At 40.3% G+C, this 22,166-nt stretch overlaps 1 long non-coding RNA gene across 1 annotated transcript in view; it reads left to right on the top strand.

The window, feature by feature from the left end:
- Window positions 1–13,339, top strand: part of LOC119512710 — a 231,868-nt gene extending 218,529 nt beyond the window's left edge. Inside the window, exon 7 of the long non-coding RNA XR_005212444.1 lies at window positions 11,926–13,339. This is a non-coding gene — a long non-coding RNA (uncharacterized LOC119512710). The remainder of the gene's footprint in view (window positions 1–11,925) is intronic.
- The last annotated feature ends 8,827 nt before the right edge of the window (window positions 13,340–22,166 follow it).

Below are 22,166 nucleotides of genomic sequence, written 5' to 3'. Positions count from 1 at the left end.
AGTTACTACATGTTTTTGTGATACACAGTCATAGGCCTTTCTGTGCAGGGGCGGTGGAGAGGCAATTTAAGTAGGAGTGGCTTAAGCTCTGTGAGCCTCTGTGTCCTCCTCTGTAAAATGGGCTAGAACTACCTGAGTCCCAGAGTTGTAGGAAATGAATGAAATCATGTAGATTCAGTGTCATCCCAGCGACTGGCTTAGAGGAGGCACTCTACAACTGGGAGCAGTTTTACTGAGGAGGAAGCACATAGCTCTTGCCTTTGGAGAGAACTGCTTCTCTCCCTACCCCGCCCCGTAAGCCTCTGATACATCTCTGTAGTAACTGGCTGCTATGGAGAAATATGTTTTGAAAGAGTTCTGAGTTTGTGGTGTGAGGCATTTATTAGTGATCTAAGGCAACCTAAGTTGCCTCTGGTGTTTATTGACTGTTTCTAGCTGGAGGCACAGAAATTCACAGGCCCTAAAGGTTGAATTATAGTTGGTCACTACTCTAGACCAGCAGGGTCGGGGAGAGCTCCTGGAGGACAGAGTGCCGGGCTTCAGCCAACATTGACCCCTCTGGCTGAATATGTACCAGCTTAAAGAGGCTCTCCTTAGCTGGATGGATGCAAGATGAAATGGAATCCCTGAAGTGGGAGGAGATGTGTGTGGGGTGGAGGATTGAGGTGTACTCTGGAAATCCAGGGTGATCCTTCCTGCCCTAAACAAATCTAAAATGTTTCCATTTTCTACTGACCTATTAAAGTATATTAATTTAATATGTTGACATTGTGGGAAATCAGGAAGGGTTTGAAAGAGGCAGGGAGAGAAGAGAACAGACAGAGAAGAATAACATCCAGAACTACATGTTTGATGAATGAGTTAAAATGAAGCAAGGGTGGTTTAGGACTAACTCAAAGATATTTTGAAAGTGTATGTGTTGATGAGATGGACTAGCACCCTGGGCTGAAGTGTGATAAATTTTCAATACATCCAAGATTTTCATGGTTTTATTAAAAATTGCATTGAATATTAATTTATTGAGAATTCTAAATATCTGGCTAGACCCCACAAAACCAGGAATCACACAAATGATGCTCTTCCAGGATTTCATGAGGGCACCCCAGAAATAATGCTTTTGTATTTGAGAAATGTTAGAGATACCCAGGGATCCTTTGAATCCTTCCTCCCTAGTAGTGATTTTCTTTGATCAGAAAGGAAGGGAAGAGAAGAACTCTGCAGGCAAAAGTACACCTTGGTGTTTTTTATATGGTCCATTGATGATCATTCCAATCCCTGTTTGCGATCCATCAGTGTTCAAAAAGCCCAGTGAGAATTCATGAACTCAGCGTTGTTTCTTGTGTTAGCTAATGTTCTTTGCTTGCATCCTAAAAGGCATAATACCAGGCCATTGAACACTTTTCCACGTCAAGGCACATGGGTTCATTGCAGAGCAGGCTGAGCCCATCAGTGTGGATAACTCAGCACAGACCCAACTTCATGCTGCCATAGCAAATCCAGAAGGCTTGGTATGCACCTCTCCATGCAAAAATAGTCACCACTGCACATGTTTAAACTGTGAGGAGCTATGGGAAGTATTTCTTTCTTGGAGTTACCCCAACCTCTCAGTATATCTTCCTCGTGGTGACAATTTATAAGCCTCACCGACTTGTGTTGGTCTGGATAGACTTGAGGAGCACTTCCTTCTTAATAATAATAATTAGCACTTTCTAAGTGCCAGATGCTATTGCATGCATTTCATATATATCAACTCATTTAAATCTCTTAATAACCCAATGAAACAGGTACTAATATCATCCCCATTTTATGATGAGGAACTTAAGGCAAAAAAATTGGGTGATTTACCCAAGACCGTACCACTGGCAAGGGGGAGAGCTGGGATTTGAACCCAGGCTATCTGGCTCCAGATTATATGCTTTCAACCATCATATCATACTTACTGGGGTTTAGGATTACATTGGGTGGGATTGTCTGGAAAGTGAAGACAGGATTTTTAGCAATGTGTTATATCTCTTTAAACCTGGAGGACCCTTCTCAAGAGATCCGAATTTGGAGAGCATTCTTAGAATTTCTCCTTTTTCTGAGATTTCTAGGTCCTCCCCCTCAAAACATCAAAACAAAACAAAACAAAAAACCTCTATAGGCAGTTTCCAGATTTAAAGGTGTGTTCCTACTTCTAGGACAGCTCTTAACAATATAAGTTCAGGAAGTGGCCCTAGGGTTCTTACTGAGGAGACCTACAGCTCTGGGGTCCTTTTTTTTGGGGGGGGGGGGGCAATTGTCGGAGTTCCATTGCTCTTAGTAGCAGCAAATGACACAGAAAAATGTCAACCTGAAGGATGTACCATGTTGCCACAAGTGTGGGATTAACTTTATAAAATTGTGGGCTTTCAGGAATGTCGCGTAATCACTCCATATGCTTCTGTTTGCAAATTCATTCAGGAAAGACCTTTGAAATGTATGTTATGAAGAGATACAACATAGTTAGTTGCTCCTCTTGCTCTCCTCCCATCTCCTCTTCCCACTACGCATACCACCATGCATTTTTAAAGCCCTTTAAAGTTTTCAAAGTGCTTTCATATACATACTTCATTCTTTATGTTAGGTCAGGTCAAAATTTTATTGCATTTGGCCAAAGGCCATTTTGAAACTTTGAGAGAAAAAAGGAGATACAACGTGATCTTTGAAAAAAAAGGATTACAGCAGAGCGAAGTTAGAAAGGGTTTATGAGTGAAAGAAAAGTAGCATTCTACAGTTGAACTCGAAGAAGACTGACTGACCAAATACTTCACTGTGTTTTTTAAAACAGTGTTTAGATAAAACAACTATAAGATATAAACAAATCATTTGAAAATCGCATTTATCCATCTTTGATTTAAAAAGCTAATACATGCTCATAGAATAAAAATGGAAGGATGTAAAAGTGAAAAAGTAAGAAATATAAACCATCCAGAATTTCACTTTGCAGAAAAAAAAACATGATTATAACCAGTATAATCCTCTAGTCTTATGTTACATACATACATATACACGATAGAGTTGTGAATTTATTCACCCTGCACACAGACATGCAGAGAATAAATGTTGCCATTTAGTTTCTGAAAACTCTTGTCTAGCCCACAGGACATCATCCACTAGCAAGATTTCAGTACCTTCTGGTTTGTAAGTCTCCTCGTATTTAAACATTCAGTCTATTCAAGTTATGATGGTTAATAGGGTCACCTTTCAAAGACTTAAACTCTTTAGGGAAGATTGCTCCCTGCCCTGTTTTTCTCTTCTTCAAGATGATGGCTGGTGTCTGAGAGATAGGGCTATAGCTAATACTCAAACTCAGACTGAGTTACAAGAAGACCAAAAAGGCTATGCTTCTAAGATCACCAAAGTCGAAAAAGCCTCTACTTCCCAACTGATGCAGCCTGCACCAGGGCACATGGCTTGATCAGTGGGGGTGACCCCTGGGGGATCCAACCACAAGCCACATCCTTGCTGAGGGGCTTGCTCCATCTCCATGAAAGCAGAGTAAAGGGGTGTTTGGGTCCTTGTGCTGTTCTCTGTCTCTGCGGGTCTCTGCCTGCCTGCTCAGGGTCCTGCAGGCATCCACCGTGGGTTTGACTTGGGAACTGCTCTCTAATAATTTGGTCAGTACTCTCAGATAACCCCTAACTGGCTGGGACTTATCTCCATTTTTGCTGATGCTTGCTGAGTCTGCCATATAAAATAGCCAGTCCCTGTCCCAGAAAGTCCTACTATAGCACCTGCTAAAGAGGCACATTGTCCTTTATCACAGAGGGGCCCATTGCAGGCCCACTAATTTCAACTCAGCCCATTCTGGGTCCCCTCTTTGGGGGCCATAAAGAAATTTCCAGATCTTGCCCATGCCACATGGGCATTGAGATCAGTTTGTGGTATCAAAATTTGGCATCTTCCTCTGCTTGGCTGGGTAGTAGCACTAGGTTCCTCTTATATGGCCATCCCCTTGTATATATCTAACAGAAATAATTGCAACCTCTGCCTGAATTAGAACTGTTAAATTAATGGAAGGTCAAAGGAACAGGTTAAGAAGTTCTAAGAAATTTTCATAAAATTTACAAATGCAAATTCTGTGCCTTGTTCCAAGTTCTTCATGAAGAACTTGAGCCTCTGTGGAAGTACTTTCAGCTGCACATCTTGAGTCCAGAAGAATTTCCAAGGGATGCCTTTGATTTAGTGACTATGGCTTCTGCTAAGTTTGCATTTGTTTTCTAGAACAACTTATGGTGAAAATTAACAGCAAGATAGCACCAATTTTAGCTGATGCCTTATAAAGCTTATTAAAAGTGTGTTATTCCACTGAAATGATCACTTATTTACTTTTAAAATAATTAGCTCTCCTTGCAATAGTCATGGAATTTGAACAATAGCCTTTTGAAACCTGTGCAAAATGAAACTGCAGTATCCTCAACATTCGAAGATAAGAGGTTTTCCTCCAGGTAATTAGAGGAGCAAGAATTATGGAACTTTATGGCCCTTTAATTATGTCATTAAGTTAAGAGTTGGGTATCGAGGAAGGGAGAGACTGCAGTGGGTCACCCTGTAGATTGTGTCTGACCCTTCAGGGCTCTCCCACTGCTGAGACTAACTCTCTGCATTTGCAAAAGATTGTAAATAGATTGACATATTTCTTAAAAATGATGCTTAATAATTTAGTAAAAATGGCATCAATACATATTCTTCTAATGGCTTTTTATTTCTTCTTGTTAGCAATGCTGAACATGGACAGGGCTGCCTCTGAATGTTAGAAGCTAAAAGAGAACAGATGTTTCTCAGTGTGTGTGGTCAACAATGTGGTTAGGTAGTCTTCTGGATAAGGACGAGTTTACCTGTTAACCTCTCTCTATCTCTATCTCAGAATCTTCACGTGTCAAATGGAAAAAAAAAACAAAAACAAAGAGAACACCCTTACAATAGTAATACAAGCTGCTGTTGATTGATTGATTGATTTAGTCCTATGTACCATGGCCTTTATGTTACCTCATCTATTCCCCACAACAAACCTATGGGGTATGTTTTATTATATATGCTTTATAAATGATGGGAACTGAGCCTCAGAGATGTTAACTAACCTGCTCAGGTAGTGCGTGGGATCCCAATGCAGGCATATATGAGTAAAAGACCATCCTTTTCTCTTCTTGGGGGAAACTTCCCTTCTCTACCATGCCAAATTTTATAAGCTATTGTCAACTAGGCAAATTGTTTCAAGGTATTTTTCCCTCACTATTTATTTTCAATTAAATTCTGTTTCTTTGCATTGTCAATAAAAAGAAAGGAAGATAGTGGAAAGATAACAATTATTATGAAATGTGCTGATGATTACCAAAAAATTTAAAAAGAGGAGGATGTAAGCATGGCATCTGCCTATTTACACTTTTTCTTTGATTTGCCTTTGGTTTCCATCAAAAGAATCATACAATTATTCATAAGTAATTTGTATATTGGTATTTGTGGTTAGGAGGGAATTGTCTGTTATTTTCTATGATTTGTATCTCACTTAGAGAAGAAATGTGCAGAGTTCCTATAAGCTGCCAGAATGCAATATGCCAGAAATGGACTGGCTTTTATAAAGGGGATTTATTAGGTTGCAAATTTACAATTCTAAGGCCATAAAAGTTTCCAAACTAAGGCATCAATGAGAGGATACCTTCACTGAAGAAAGGCCGATGGCATCTGAACATCTCTGTCAGCTGGGAAGTTACATGGCTGGCGACTGCTGGTCCTTTGCTCCCGGGTTGTGTTGCTTTCAGCTTCTGGTTCCAATGGCTTCCTCTTTAAGCTTCTGTGGTTTCTCACTTAGCTTCTCTGGGGCAAACTCTGGGCTTCATCTTAGCTTAGCATCTCCAAATATCTTTCTGTCTGCATCTCCAAGCATCTGGGTCTGTGTGGTCTCTTAGCTTCTTCCTAGGACAAACTCTGGATTACGTGCCTTAGCTTCTCTCCAAAATGTCTCTCTCAGCTTCTCTGAGCTGTCTCTCTCTGTGAGCTGTCTCTCTCTCTGTGAGCTCTCTTAAAGGACTCCAGTGAACTAATCAAGACCCATCTTGAATGGGTGGGGTCACATCTCTGTGGAAATGATTGAAAAAGGTCCCACCCACAATTGAGTGGGTCATGTCTCCATGGAAACAACCTAATCAAAAAATCCCACCCACAAGATTGAATTTAAAAAGCATGGTTTTCCAGGGGTACATAGCAGTTTCAAATAGGCACACCAAATAAAATTGTCTCCTTTAAACAAAGACATAAGATATACATACACAAGAGGCTGGTTCTTTTCAGGAACTATTAGAGTAAGATTTGCTATTAGAAATTTGAGTCTGCATAGCCCTCCAGGATGGTGGGAGGGGCTTTGAAGTGGAGTGAGAAAGAGAGAGAAGGGAAGGGAAATATCATTCAAAGAGAAATTTTATATGTCATTGGCACAATTCAGTTCCAGAAAATATGAGAGATGAAAAAATGGAAAGCAGACATTAAAAAAAAAAAAAAAAAAAAAAAAAAAAACTTTGGGGACATACATTTACTTCACAAGTTCAGTTAACCAAATATTTTCCAGCTGTCTTCCAAAATGTCCTCCACTAAATCCGAACACTTTTAAATTGACTGCATAAGGGACCTTATCTTGTCTAATCAGTCAATCCACAAGAGTTTTTTTGAGCATCTATAAAGTACTCCAAACTCTGATGATCCTTTTTCCTTTCACATACTCTCTAGCTCAGACAAAATTCCATCCTGTTTTCCTCTTTATTAAACAATTTGATCTTGTTTTTACATTCTGGGCTTTCTTCACTTGCTTTTTAATCTCTTTTTACTGGTTCTAAGTGCCTTAAAAAAAAAAAAAAAAAAAAAAAAAGGACACTTTCAACAAGTTGATGAAGTTGCTTCTCTCAGTACATTCTGCTTCTCTCTCTTTTCTGGAGTAAAAGAAGGTTGTTTTTACCTCCTTGTCATTTTATCACCTTCCTTGAGACTGTGATGAGGTGTATGTGTCATACTCCAGAAAAGAATTTTCAGGGAACCTATAAACTCTTCTTTTTCCTTTTCAATTAGTACTAAAGTGTATATCTGGGTGTCATGCCATTTTCTTTCAGAGACACAATGATATTTATTTTCTTATGGTTAGGTAACCCTTTCTATGAGCATAAACAAAAACTTGTTTGGGATAATTTCTCTCACCTCATTATTCTCCTTCTTCATCTCTCCTACTTCAACTTCTAATCCCATTTTCTAGTTGTTGTTGGTTCCTCAGTATCATTTAGATGCCCTGTGTTCATACTCTCAGGATGTCTTATTCAACTGTAACACTTGAAGGCAACATAATTGGACAATTTGTCTTTTTTCTCCAATAGACACCTTGGTGGCAGGAACTAGGCCTTCCTCAAACTTTATATCCTAGGAATTAGCATAGGATAGAGTACATAGTAGGAGATAGATAACAGAAGATGGAAAATAAACTGCCCAGTGCAATGACTGCCTTAAATTAAGGCTGGAATATTTGGAAGAAAGAAAAAAAATTGCTAAGGAAGTGAAATGGGTTGATTTGGAGGATATAAAAAGCTAGAAAACATTTTCTGTTAGGAATATCTATAACATTCCTGCCTTTCATCTTGTTAAAGAGTACAGAGTTCCATATTCTCGAAGGCTGACCCTTAAGGCACAGTCAAGCTCTTCCCACTCCCACTCTATAGTCAAAGAGTTTTCAGCAGAGTGAAGGATTAGGTTCAGATGTGCAGTATTTGCTTATCTCATTTTAGTGTCTTTAATCACTAAAGGCCAAAATAGGGTATAAAAGCTACTATGAGATCTGAAAGTCATTCATTTCAACATATGTGTATTGAGAGTCTGCTTTGTGCTGGAGCTACAGATATGAAGACAACTGGGACCCTCTCTCAATGATAAGGCTCTCTTGGTCTTTTCTCAACTGAATTAATGGTATCAGTCACTTTCGATGTCTCTATACCAGGCATCAGTAACACCACTTGTGTAAATCTTTAATATTTTCTTATGCTTCTTTTCCAATATGGACATCATTCTTCTTTAACCATTGAGCATTTATCCTTAAGATTTAGTAAATGATTGACCCAAATAGGGTTCTCATAGATAGTATTGAATTGGTAGTTCTTACTATTTATTACATTTTTCATTTATTCATTTACCAGTATTTATTGTGCAATGACTATGTGCCTAGAATGTTTCCATGCACTGGAATATGGAGATGAGCAGGATAGAAAAGATTCCTATTTTCAAAGAGCTTACATCCTCATAAAGGGGCAGAAAATAAACTAACATATAAACTGTATCAATCATCTTTTATCCTACAGGAATACTGTGTAGCAAACAACCCCAAAATTCTAGTGAATTGCAACAACAAACATTCATCATTTGTCTCACTAATAGGTCTGTGGATCCGCCGAGAGGTGACTGATCTCAGCAGGGCTCAGCTGACCTTGGCTCTAGATTTGGAGTTGGCATCAGGTCTGCTTCCCCTCTCTCTTTAGTATCCCTGAACTGGCAGCTATCTTGGGCATGATCTTCTCATGGGGAATGGCAGGAGTGCAAGAGAACAAGCTAGACCATTCCAGGAGATATAAAACTCTGCTTGCTTCACATTTACTAATATTTCATTCACCAGAACAATTCACAGGAAGCCCAGCATGACTGGGTCAAGCAAATATTTTTCACTCATAATGGGAAGAACTGCAGAGTTAACATGGAAAAAGTTGTGAGTGTTTAATTTTATAAAATGGAGGGGAGGAATAATTGAAAACTAAAATTCAGTCTATCTACTATAGTCTACCCTGTTAGTCACAATTGCTCATGCTCCTTTTGCATATGAGATCTGCTTAAATTAAGAGTGGGATATTTGGAAGAAAGAAACCCAAAAAAGCCTCGGCCAATTCTGGTATCAGGTTCAAGTTCCAGGATTTCATGATCCTTTTGATCTGGACATCTATCAATGAAAAGGAAATCATGTGCCTCACACATCCAATATACAATGTTGGAATGCGGACAGGATTACAGTTACATTCAACCAGGAGAAAACTGGGAGAAACATAGGTGTCACTGGTCTACAGGAATTTTGAAATACTATTGGGCAAATTGTGTCAGGTTCCCCTAGTAAAAGATTGGGATATACTTTGGTTAGGTCTCGGTTCTGCACCTGGGAGTTGATCACCAACCCATGGTTCCGTATGGCTCCTGGCTCTGCTATTGTAACTCCTTCCTTTTTCATCCTTGACTTTTATGAAGCGCACTGGAGAATATGCCCTTTGTGGCAGCTGCAGAAAGTTCTTTGCCTGCTTCCTGGCTTTAAAAGTTAAGGAATTCAGAGATCCTTATATATCTGAAACAGGTGTAGACTTTTTAAAACCAGGCCAATGCAGTTTTGCCAATACACCACTCTCACAAACATGAATTTTCTACATTTGATTCCACTCAACTGTACGTGCCAAATACCTTGCTCACAATTGTTTTAGAGACCTACTTCTTTCTTGATACAAGTATATGCACTTTGTATGTATTAGTCATCTGTGAGATGCATCCTCAGTCTCCTTAATCTTTTTAAAGGGTTTTAACAAAGGGTGTGACAATCACTTTCTTGATACTATCTTTATGTCATGGCAATGCTTAATGGCCACACTTTTACACAGAGAGAAATGATTTAATCTTTGAAACTTTCAAGTCTCAGATTTCTGGATTCTTTCAATTCCCTCCAATACTTTTCCAAGCTCATTTCTTTCTTGTAATAACTCATCAGATGCAGATAATCATAGCCAATTCACACTGTAAATAGTTTGCCTCAAAAAATTCCCAGCCCAATGCTATAAGTGCATTTGGTACTTTTTGTTTTTTTGGCCTTCAAGTTTATAACAGTTAACAGTTTTATCAAATGTTTGGCCACTATATAATAAGTGTTGTCATTTTTTCAGCTCCCTATTACAGTTTTTTAGTTTTCTCTCTACTTAACACCTGATCCCAGACGAAATGACACATATTGTAATGTTTTTTGACAGCAGAAGCCATTTCCTGTATATTTCTTTATTAATTAGTGATTGCCACAATAATGATGCATGGAAAATATCACACTCAAACCAAAACTCGGTGACTCAAACCAACAACTATTTATTTCCTTCATAATGGCCCCATTGACCTGCTGAAGCATCAGGACTTAAGGCTGTGGGAGGACTTGGCTCTAGGACTCTGATTCGATTCAGTTTTGCTCTAAGAGTCTCTTCATTCTTCTTCGAAAAACAATTACATGGGCATATTTTTCTTGTAGGGAGTGGCAGGAGCACCAGGAGGTAAGGAAAATGTGGGAGCATATTTAAAGTTTCTGTCCTCATCACATCTGCCCGTTTTTAATGGTTAACCCCAACATCAAGGAGGTGGGGAAGATTTTCTATCTAAAGTCACTTGGCATGTATATCACAGCAGGGAGGGAGGTAAGAATTGAGAACAGGTTGATCTAGCACACCAGCAAACAAGGAAAAGTCAGCTAATGAAAATACTGTGAGGAGAATAAAGCAGTGCAATGTTTCAGGAATGGCTGGAAAGCCACTAAGAATGGTTTCTTCGAGGAGATAGCATTTAAGATGGGGCTACATGCGTTCCAGGCAGAGGGAACAGACAGGAAAGACTCAGATGCAGAGGTTAAGCTCAGGGTGATGAAGTAACTGAAATAAGACCAGGAGGAGGATGGTAGGAGATGAAATCAGTGATACATTTAAACACCAGATTATTTAGGTGTCTGTTGTTATTCTTGCTATATACATTTTCTAGAAGCAGAAATTTCAGAAGATTATTTACCAAAAGCTAAAAAAAAAAAAAGATAATTCTTTTTGTGAGTCCTACTGGTTGTCTTGATCTCCCATGAATAGTTTAGTTGAATTCAGCAATTCCAGAAAGTTTTACAAAGGTTGGGTTGTATAATAGCTTCCAAATAATTCACCCTTTCACCAGTTCTTATTACAGTGTGGCCCTCTAGGTTGTTTGAATGGGAAGACCTGGAAATACTAAGAATTATTGAATAGAAAGTTATCAGCTGAAATACAGAAGAGATATAATAGCCTCCGAAGCTGCTCAGCTTCTTAACAATTCCAGGTATCTCTCCTGCCTTGGGAGAGCTAAATGGAAACATAAAGGAGTTGGAGACCCCTTTCCCCCCTCTTAGTCTTACTCTTGAGAAAAGCTTCTTATTCTTTTGCTTCCCAAAGGGTTTTCTGCATGTAAAATAGCAACATCTCTGAGAGATGGTGGTGTCCTTTCCTGGGGAGGACCTGGTACTGGTCCTTTGCAGAGGGAGGCAATTCTGGATATAAAACCCATAGGTTCAGCCCATGCCCTTGGAAGCTCATGATTAAAACAGAGATGCAGAATGAGCCTAAAGGGGCACACGCATGACCACTAATAATGCAGTCACATGCAGAACCAGTTACAAGTATCTCAGAGCCTCAATGAATCAAAAACACAATGATGCTAAACACCAGAATGCCTTAAATCATGAGGTCTTGAGCCCTTTCTAGATACTGGCGCCTAACTTGTCTTATGTCAAAAAAATTTGTTAAAAATTGGCATTCCATCTGCCAGACTTTTATGGTCCTGGTCTTTCTGTGGAGTTATGGAAAAGAGAACTACTCTATTTTCAAACACATGAGAACAAGTAAATCAAAACCTGCAACATGGAGAAGCTGCTGCTCTCCCTAAGTCACAGTAACATCTCTCCCAGGCACGCCCTTGACTTCTGTTAAGAATCACCCACTGAACGGTTGAAATGCACAGCTGCATGTTTACACTGGAACATTTTTCAGCAAGAAAGGGGCTTGTGTCTAGATGAATCGGAATATGCTGGCCATCAGTGCTCAGATACAATAATGTGGGTTTTTTGTTTTTTTGTTTTAGGAAAAAGAAATGTGACAATGTTTATTTACACACATCTGTTTGTCAGAGGACTTCAAAGCAGTGGACAGAGATCAGTTACGCACTGCCACTTCCCCCTTAGGCTGCATCTCCTTCTTTCAGGTGGGACACTGAGGTCACTAGCACGGAGGCAGCTCACCCTCTTTTCAGCTCCTGGGCCACAACGTAGGGCAGGAGTCCAGTCGGGATGAGGACTTGGGTCCTGGCGCCTAACCACCCGCCGTGGACTCCAGCTACCAGAACCATCCAAAGAAGCAAGCGTACCACCTGGCCCAAAGAAAGAGTCCAGCCCTGAGTGTGGCAGGTTAAGAGCCTACAGGGTGGTTCACTCAAAGGCACTGCCTTGCTCCATCCCGTGCTGCTATTGTACATTGGAACGCACGCTGCTAGGAGACAAAGAGGACACACGTTTATTTTCAAGTGTAGGACTTTGGAACCACTTGGGAAGAATATTCTTGATTGAAAACCAAAACATTCCATGATGCTTAACAAACCTGCAAATTGAAAAATCAGCATCGGCCTGTGCAGCCAGGAGGCAGGAGAAGGACCTATAGCCTGGAAAAAAAAAATCAAAATATTGCCTAAATGACATTTGTGTGCATTTGCAAAATTGCCACTTTCTGAATCAAAGGCTCAAGCTGTTTTCATCTGAGAACATATGTTGTGCCGTTAGACAATATCTCAGCCTGCCGCCGTCCACGACAAACCCTGGCGCATGGCATAATGGACAGTCCCGTGAAGAAGGCGCTGCCGCTCCGTCAATGCCCCTGTAATAATATTTTAAAGTAAATGACATGCATCATTAAATCACTGAGGATGACTAACTCAATTTTAGAAAACCCACAACTCCAGCAATCATAGTTACAGCTCTGATTTGAATATTTTCACTTTCACCTGAGCAGCCAGTGGGAGCCAGTCAGGCAGATTCTGCATCCAGGCAGACGCTGTCTGTGCTCTCAAAGGAGCAGGAAGGAACCTGTGATTATGTAGTTACAGGAACGTCGGCTAGATGCTTCACGTCCGCCTGGGCTTTTTAGGCTTTTCTTTCCTCCCTTCTTGCCTTCTTATTTACATATCACAGGCAATCTCTTTGTAAAGTTATTTTAAATAATTTATTAGATTGATCTTTTTAAAATTCTACCCTGGCTAAATGTCATAAGGAAACAAAAAGTCTTCTAAACTTATTTAAAGGTTTCTACTGGAGTGGGCCAGTTACCTGCTTCACTGCTGTTATTCTAAAAATACCTCCATGTCCATACTATTATCCATTCTTCACGTCCAATTGCTCTGTTATGGTAATAGTCAGAAGCACACCATGCAGTAATTACTTACAGCTGACTGAAGAAAAGAATATTCCACTCCCCCACTGTTCCACTAGAAGGTCTTTATGCACTATTAACTCATTCCTGTTTATTAATACTCTACTGGTAATTCAGACTGCTGCCTCTTAGGTTTGTAATAGGAGGACTATTAAACAGCAATTACTGACCATATGGGTTGGCGGATATTTGTTGTTTTTTGGTGGGCTCTTTCTCCCCCCTCCTTCCAACTTGTTTTTAAGAAGCCATATTACAACATAGTAAAAGTAACATCACATCTGCATGAGATTAACGAGTTTGGCAGTATTTCTCCCTTAGAAAATGAGAACTTAAACGCGTGCCCCAGATTATCCTTGCTAGCTTAGGAAAAAGAGATCATGGAGAATTGTTCACATGTGGGAAAACCCCTACCTTGGAAGATCTTTTGGCTTTTATGTTCCCTAAATCACTTGGTAGGCTCTTTTCTCTCATTGCCCTAGACATGGCCCTGATGTACCCTCGGCCACCCTCGACTTGCAGAAAGAAGAATATTTACTGAGGAATCTCAATCAAATACCACTTTCCCTCTCAAATTTCCCCAAACATTTGGAAGGGTCACTTTACAATTTAAGATTTAATAATTCCTCTCCTAAAGAGCAGGTATATGACTCGGCGATGGCAAAGGGCCCCTCCTGGGAGAGGGACAGCATGAGTGATGGGGTCAAGTGAGGCAAGCAGGTGGTAAACGATGATGACGCTGATGATAACGTGAGCCTCCCGCACAGGTAGTGAGTGCTGAGCATGTTGCAAGCATTAAACATATTTAAATAGAAATGTCTTTGAGATAAACAGGAGCCCATGAGCTAATTTCCATTGGAAAATGGCGGGTTGAGATTTGGAACAGGTAGGTCACTTGACCAGCAACCTCTGCTGAGATGGAGGCAGGTGCTGGGCGTCTGTGGCCTCTCTGACAGAACAAAGTTTTGCTCCAAAGCAGTGGGTCTCCATATGTCCCTCAGGGTTTGTCTTTTACTGTCTCCCCTTTACCCATAGTGGGTTACTCTCTCATTATGCCCAAATCCTGCTAGTCCTTTGACACCCAAGTTAAACCCTCCAAAAACTCTAGCTGGCACTGATCGCACCCATTCCAGACTGCCAAGCAAATTTAGTGGCTGTTCCATAGCTTTGGCAGGTGGTTGTAGCTTATTTAGCACTCTTCCTTTGTTACCTGCTGGTACTGTGCGTGGAAGTTTTTTCTTCCAGATATACTCTATATCCTGAAGACAGGAGCCATATCTTTTAAAACTTTTTTTTCTATTTGTACTGGATGCTCCATAGATGCTAAATACAAGTTAGAAGAATTCAAAGGAAATATGTAAGCGAAAAAGGATATCAGCCCCTAAGTTTTCTTACTCTGTGAAGTGGTAGGAGCTACGGTTTCTGTATGGAAAAACAAAACTAAAAGAAAAACAAAACAACCTGAAAACGAAGGAAAAAAAAAATCTCAGCCTGAAAGCCTAGGACTACCAAGTCTTGTGGGTAATCAGTGCTCAATACATCATTACTGAATGGAATTGAACTTGTTGAATCATGCCCTTATCAGATCCCAGAGCTTTTTCTCAGCAAGTCTAGCCGTGAGTAAGAGTTGCAAGGAATGTATTAGTCCTAACTGTCTGAGTGGCTTTAGATTTCAGGGTTTGCTTATGGCATTAGAGGACCCTCCTACGAAAGGGACGCTTCTCAGTCTCAGCGAGTGGCACCTTCCACAAAGCGGCTGATCCAGGCAAGGCGAGACCTATCTGATGTGATTTGCAAGGCACTATGAGGCCAAGCTGGTCCCCAAATATTTCATACATCAAAGGAGCTGACAGATGCCTCAGAGATCACTACTCCAGTGGATTTCAAACCTTATTTTGCTCGTTGTTTCTATTGCTATTGTTTTTACAGCAGAATTCATTTATTTTATTTTATTTTCCAATTACGCGTTATACAGGATCCTAATGTGTAAAGGAAATTAAAGTGCAACAGCTTTGGTTGAAGTCACATGAGGAGATATAAATGCCTGGCCCGATAATTCAGCTGATAAAGATGTAGAGGTACCTCTGGGAAACTTCAGTGTTCCTGGGAACACTATATGGGAAAAATGTAAAGCATTTTTCTAGTCCAGCCCCCTTTTGATGCAAATATGGAGACTCAATGCAAAATCTCAAATTCATGTATTTAGTGAATAGAAGAATTTTTTCTGGAATCCAATCTTTTGGTAAATTAGCCAAGTTCTTTTTTTTTTCCTAGCCTACCTCTGCTAGTCCTTGTTCCCAGAAGGCCACTGTTAATAGGTGCATCTGTTATGCTGGGGGACCAGGACAATAGGGCTCCTCTTAGCACAGAGCTGAGAGGAGTTTATCAGATGACAGGGGTCAAAGTCAAGGTGAGTTGGACAGAATAAGCAACAGCCCAGGAGGACCTTCTGCCCGAGGCTATCAAATGACAAAGTCAATGTGGATAGCTGTGGTTTATTTCACTTTGCACTTGAATGGTTGGCCTCAGCTCAGGCTGGGTGTCCCATGCTCCCCTAGTCCTGTCTCACGTGCTTATACCTCTTTTAATCCTGACTTAGTTGTGATGAACTACTGGGTTCTGGAAATTGAGCTTCTCCTTTCCACACAGTAATTGAAGAATCAAATGATTCTTTTGAGGGAAATGGCAGCATGTATCAGTTTGTCCCTTCACTTTTTCATTGATAAAGGCAGCAGGAGTAGAAAAGAATATGGTGTGCGGACTCAGGTTCTACACCCTAGATCTTTTCACTAATTAGCTGAATGTCTTGGGGACATGGCGTTGAGCCTCTCTAGGCCTCCATGCTCTCATTGGTTCAATAGCATCCTCTAAAGGTTCAGATTTGGTTCTGAGAAACGATTGGCTTTACTAGGCCATCAAAAAGAATCTAATGCTCTGCATATAACAACTCTGACTTGCAACCGATTAAAACAAAACAAATGGTTATAAATAGTCATATTATGAATAAAATGTTCATATATACCAAGAATTATAAATTAGGGGGCATGACAAAAGCATTTATTTCTGATATCAGTAAAAACACGAGATAAGTCAGTAAAGATGGTATTAAGCCTTGTAAATATCATCCAACTGTGACTTGGCACTATGGAAATTTCCCGATGTGTGAGAACATCTGGGCAGACTGTTGACTTGATTTCAGGCATTCATTTATTCAATAAATAGTTGCTTTATTCTTTCCATATTGTGTTGTTTAATTAATACACATAAATTGATTTGGTTTCAGCGATTCATTCCATAAAGATGTTTTATCCAATGCATCTTTAAGGATGAACCTACTGTGTACATAACACTGCTTTCATTGTTAATAATAATGATATCAATAAAAAGATAAGTCCCTAATGGTGAAGAACTAATGATCTCATTAGGGACAGAAAATATGTATATATTTTAAAAAATAAATAACTACACGACAGTGCAAAATTAAGGTCCAAGAGAAGGATAAAGGCTGGAAGAGTTGGAAGGGGGAGATTGATTGCATGGGCTGGGGTGGACAGGAAGGCTTCAGGAAGGGCTTTGCCTGTTCCTTGACACATTACCCAATATTAACACAGGTGGATGGGAGGATGGAATTGCCTCAGGAAAGATTAAATGGTCCATAGGTTTTGTAAAGAGCCAGATTGAGCTGGAGAGAAGGGCTTATATGAGAGACTCATGGGCACAATGATGGTGTAGAATCTTCCACTTTGGAGAGGTAGTGAAAGACAGGGGAAGAATTTAGGTCTTTATCTCATAGACACAGATCTTTTTTTTTTTTTTTTAAGGTATTTTGCACAATGGAAATGTTTTTATTAGTGAAGCTACAGTAGAGTCCTAGGGACCAAAACAGAAAGGAAGAAGGAGACTGCAGAAAAGTTACTGGCAAGGCAGGTGAGAATAAAACAGACTATAAAATGGCAAATATATATATATATATATATATATATATATATATATATATATATATATGACTAAGGCAGCAGAACTCAGAGGGACCATTACGAAAGTGGATACTGGGCCCTAATTTTAGGGTTTAGTTTTTCTTGCTCTGGATACTGTGGGCTGGAAGGCAGTGTGGAGTGCAAAGGAAAACCTGGGAGGAGGCGTGGGAGAGAGAATAAGAGGAGGAAATGGGGAGATGGATGGAGACAGAGAATCAGGCAAGAGTGAGGGCTGAAAGGAACAAAGAGCACCTGGTCAATGAGGTGGAAGACAAAGGCAGTTAATCAGAATTATAACTTTGTTCGTTCGGAATTCAACTCACAAATCTAAGTGTGCAAAAAATGTAACTATTTTAATGTAATGTGTTCGATTTCAAGGCCTCATTCTTCAAGGGGCAGAAACGTAATCTCAGTCATGTCGGCTTCCTCCTGTAATATCCCCGAGGTTGTCACTCATAGCTGGGGCCTTCAGGAGTGCTGAGGTGATGGGGGTGGATGGAGCGGGCAGGGTCTGACCTCAGTTGGCTTCTGTCAGCCTTGGCATGTGCTGATACAGCCGCAGGCACCAATCCACCTGGATTGTCACCGAGGCACTCGTCATTCTTGCCTACCAGGTGCCCTGATCCTCCCTCAGCCTCTTCTGTGCTTCTCTCCTTCACTAGAGAACAGTGATGCTCCCACGATGCTGAAGGTGGGAAGTTCCCAAGCCCATCTGTCCACATGTACTAAGCAGCACCATCATCTCAACAGATTTGCCATCTCCCTGGAATTCTGGGGAGAAAGCCACAGGTTTTCCTCACTCTCAGAAGACACAAACTTATCTAGGAGTTCTCTCCCTTCTTCCTTCCTCCCTAGAGATGATACAACCCCAGAGTAGGATCCTTTCATTTAGAGGTACTTTTCCCTTCTCCTCCAACTTTCATCCTACCACCAAAATGCAGGGAATTGTCTCAATTCTTGAGGGCAGGAGCTCACACTCTTACATCATATCAAATCCTCCCCTCTTTATTATCTTCCCATTACCCATAAGGCAGGAACATTTTAGAAAATGTTTGATACAATTTAGGAAAAATGGCACAGAGAGGTCACGTGACTTACCCAAGGTCACAAAGCTTGTTGGTGTCAAATGGGTGAAAATGAAAATGTGCTAGCCTAACTGCTTTTTTTTTTTACTTTCTCCCTTCCTTCCTTCCTCCTTCCCTCACCCCCTTCATTCCTTCCTTTTCTTTCTTTCCCTCTGTTTCTCTCTTTTGCACTTTCTTTCTCTTTTCTCCTTTCTGAAAGGACCTATTATGGGCCAGGAAGTATATGGGTATTGAGCATAAAATACTGAACAAAATAAACCTTATCCCTACCTTCATGAAATTCCAGTCTAGAAGAGGAGATAGACATTGAACAAGTACACATACACACTCATTTAAATTGTGGTCAGTGCTATGGGTGCTATGAGAGAATAAGAAGGATCTAATTTAAGGAAAATCTTTGTGAAGAAGAGACATTTGAGCTGAGACCTCTAAGAGGAATAAGATGTAGACAGAAAAAGCTAGGGGGTGAAAGTGCTCCAGAGAGAGGGAATGGCTTATGCAAAACTTGTCATCGTCAAGGGGCTCAAAAAATAATCATGTAACTGAAGTGTTTGGAAAGGAGAAAGATGGAACAAGATGTGGCTGGAGATTGAGAACCAGAGCCCACAGGGCCTTTTGCTTTCAAATTAAGAAATTTGGATTTTATTCTAAGCTTAATTGGAAATCAGAGCAAGATTTAGGCAGGGAAATGACAATCTGATTCACATTTTAAAAAGTTTATTCTGACTGCAGTGTGAAGAATGGATTGAAGTGGGGAAGGAGTAAAGACAGATCAGTGGGAGTGTGAGGCTCTTCAAGCAGCTCTGGTGACAGATGATGGAGCAGGAGCCAGGCAGGGAATGGAGAGAAAAGGGAAAATCAAGTCAGATTTTGGAGGAAGAGTTGACTGTATCTGGTAACTACTGGTTTTTGAAGGCTTTGAGGAGTCATAGCTCTCCACTTTCAGATACCAATAACTGATTGCATATAGTGCTACTTACTGATGGGGAAGACTGGGAAAGGGATTGGTTTGAGGAGGAAGATGGAGATTTCTGGTTTCTTGTTAAAAGATTCTTTTTATTCAGTGGTTGTGTGCTGTGGATTAACCCAATGTTTCCAATTTCTGGATATGAGGAAGTATCCTTTGTAATTAATGGTGACAATATAACCAAGTTCTAGAATTTGAGGAGAAATGATGTGTCACTTCCTGTTCAAGACACTTGACTGTTCCACTTCTCCTTCTGCTCTCAGTGATAACTTTGGCAGTGGCCTTTTCCAGATGGTACAGCTGCAAGATGGTGGAGTCTCTTTACTCTGGGTCCTTGAAGGACTGCTTGAAGCAGAGTTTCCTGCTAACCCTCGGTGTATGCTTAATACGAGCAGCAGTGTGTTGAAGCCAACTGTACTGGCTTGTGAGAGCCAGTGGTTAAATCTTAGGGATACAGCTATGATTGAAAATTACATAAGACAAAACTACAATTAAATTATATTACAGACATAATATGTACTCAACAGTTACCCTTTCCTAATTATTGTATTAGATTTCCCTATGCCCGTGAGGTTATTTGGGTTCATTGTATCTTTGTGGCAGAAGTGCTGCAGGATGATGTGATACTGCACGTCTTCTCTACTCTGTGTCCAGTGGCAACATGTGGTAGCTTGAACTTAGCCATGGTGGGAGTATTTACATCTTGGAAATGAGGACATGCTACAGATCAGAGCTTACTTAATTGTTTCATTAATTGTCTAGACTTAAAAATGTCATGGAGAAAAATGCATCTGTTAATAATGAAAGGTGTGTTGGGTCTGTAGCTATCACATTGTGAATAGCATAAAAACTTGGGAAAATATTCAAAACTATTATCTTATTCAGCAAAGAAGTTGCTCATGTCATTGATGAAAGAATGAAGTTAAACATCTTCACCGTTTCACTTTCCTCTAACTTGTCAACATAAACAGGTTGCTTAGTGAGAGAGGGAATGAATAGTTGCTCTTTTTTTAATAGAACGAGAGGTGAAATTCCATAGTATCTGTAGGCAATCTTTATAGTCGTGTTTTTTTATTTAATGTGGGGAAAATACATAACAGTCTCCGCAAAGCATTTTCTGAGACACTAAGAAAGCTAGTGAAGATTAAGGAAAGAAAGCCTCTTTCTCTCTCTCAGACCCTGCATCTAATTCATTGCTACACCTCGTTAATTCTGCTTTAACTGTCATTCACTGCCTATCTCTACTGACGTTGCTGTAGCTGAATTTTTCATCATACTTTGCTGGACTCAGAAGAGTTCCAGTGTGTTGCTCTGGTTCATTTTTCACATTACTGCTAGAACTATTCAGTTTAAAAAGATGAAATGTGATCCTAGTATCCCAGTGCTTAAGAAACATTGCTATCTTCATTTTCCAAAAGACAATATCTGGAAATTTCAGTGTGTATGCAAGGCCCTTCACCCTTTGTCTCCATGCTACTTTCGTACCCCAACTTCCACCTCTCTCTTACTTCCTAATACATCCTGTGCTAAAGTCATGGTCAAACCACTTGTTAGCCCTGAAGTTGCCACGCACTTTTGAATGCCCGTGCTTGGCCCCATGTATTCACCCGTGATCTCATTGTTTAAAAGCCTGACCAAATGATGCCTTCTCAGTGACGCTTTTCTCGATATCCTCCCTAATGTGCTAATGCTTTTCTGAATGTGCTTCCACTAAATCAAGAAACTCAGTTCCTTTTATTACTGAGGTATGTGTCTGAGTGCCCGGTAGCCTTGAGGGCGGACACCTTTAAAACCTAACCCAGTGCAGGGCACAAAGCAGACAGTCAAAAATGTTTTGGGGATTTCTGTGCTTCACAGGCATTTCTCATGACTTAGAGTCCTTCATTGACGTCACCCATGGACGTGGAATAAAGTATCATGTACTTGGAAGCCCTGGGGCCCCTGACCAACTTGACTAAGACGATCCACGCACATGGCAACTTTTCCATCCCAATTGAGGCACAGTACACTATGGACTGGCATATCCTAGGACACACGTGAAGTTTTTCTCTTTGCCACAGGAAGTTTCCAACATACAGGACAGAGTTGGGTTTTCATGGGCATTCTCAAGAACATTTGTCTCATTATATGCTAAACAATTGCCAGATGAATTTGTTTGCAATTTAGACAGCTTCTTTTAATATCGTATCTGTCGCTGTTTTACTCCTAACAAAAATGGTAGGCTTAGAATGATCCTTCTGATTCTGAATGCAAGGCCCTGCAATCCCTAAGAAGTAAATGGCATCGTAAGAATGCTATGTGCAGACTCTGCTCCCTGGAACATGCACCTGTACACTTACCCAAAGGCCTAAGTCTCCAGACACAGGGAATCAGGTAACTCTACCACATGGATGTTGACTTGTGAAAAGTGTGAATCATGGAGCCCATGCAACAATTACTAACTCAAGATTGGAATTAAAAGGAAGCAAAGTGAGTTTTGTTGCCATATACAGGCTAGGTGACTTGTACGTCATTCACTCTCTAGGGTTTTGGATGTCTCACACATTAATAGGAGGCAATAATTTATACTTCAGTGTCAATCTTCTAAATTTGGAAACTATTCCCTTAAGAATGATATGCACTTATTCGTAGATCTTGGTTGGCTTTGAAGACAGCGGAAATTTCCAGAAATTCTGTAAAGCCCATGCAGAAACAGAAGTTCAGGTATTATAATAGAGAACTATGTGAAATGGCTTTTTTTAGAATAGCAGATGTCAGTGCTTCAAGGATGTATGGCATCAAGAGAACTGTGTGTGTTTATAGCATAAAAATTAGATAACAAGTGAATAAATCAGAAATCTAGTATAAAATTCACAACCCCCTACCCTGTTGTTATATA

This window comes from Choloepus didactylus, chromosome 17 (genome assembly GCF_015220235.1).
Source record: "Choloepus didactylus isolate mChoDid1 chromosome 17, mChoDid1.pri, whole genome shotgun sequence".
NCBI lineage: Eukaryota > Metazoa > Chordata > Mammalia > Pilosa > Megalonychidae > Choloepus > Choloepus didactylus.
Note: the sequence above shows the minus strand (reverse complement) of the source record. Positions and strands in the feature narration are given on the sequence as shown.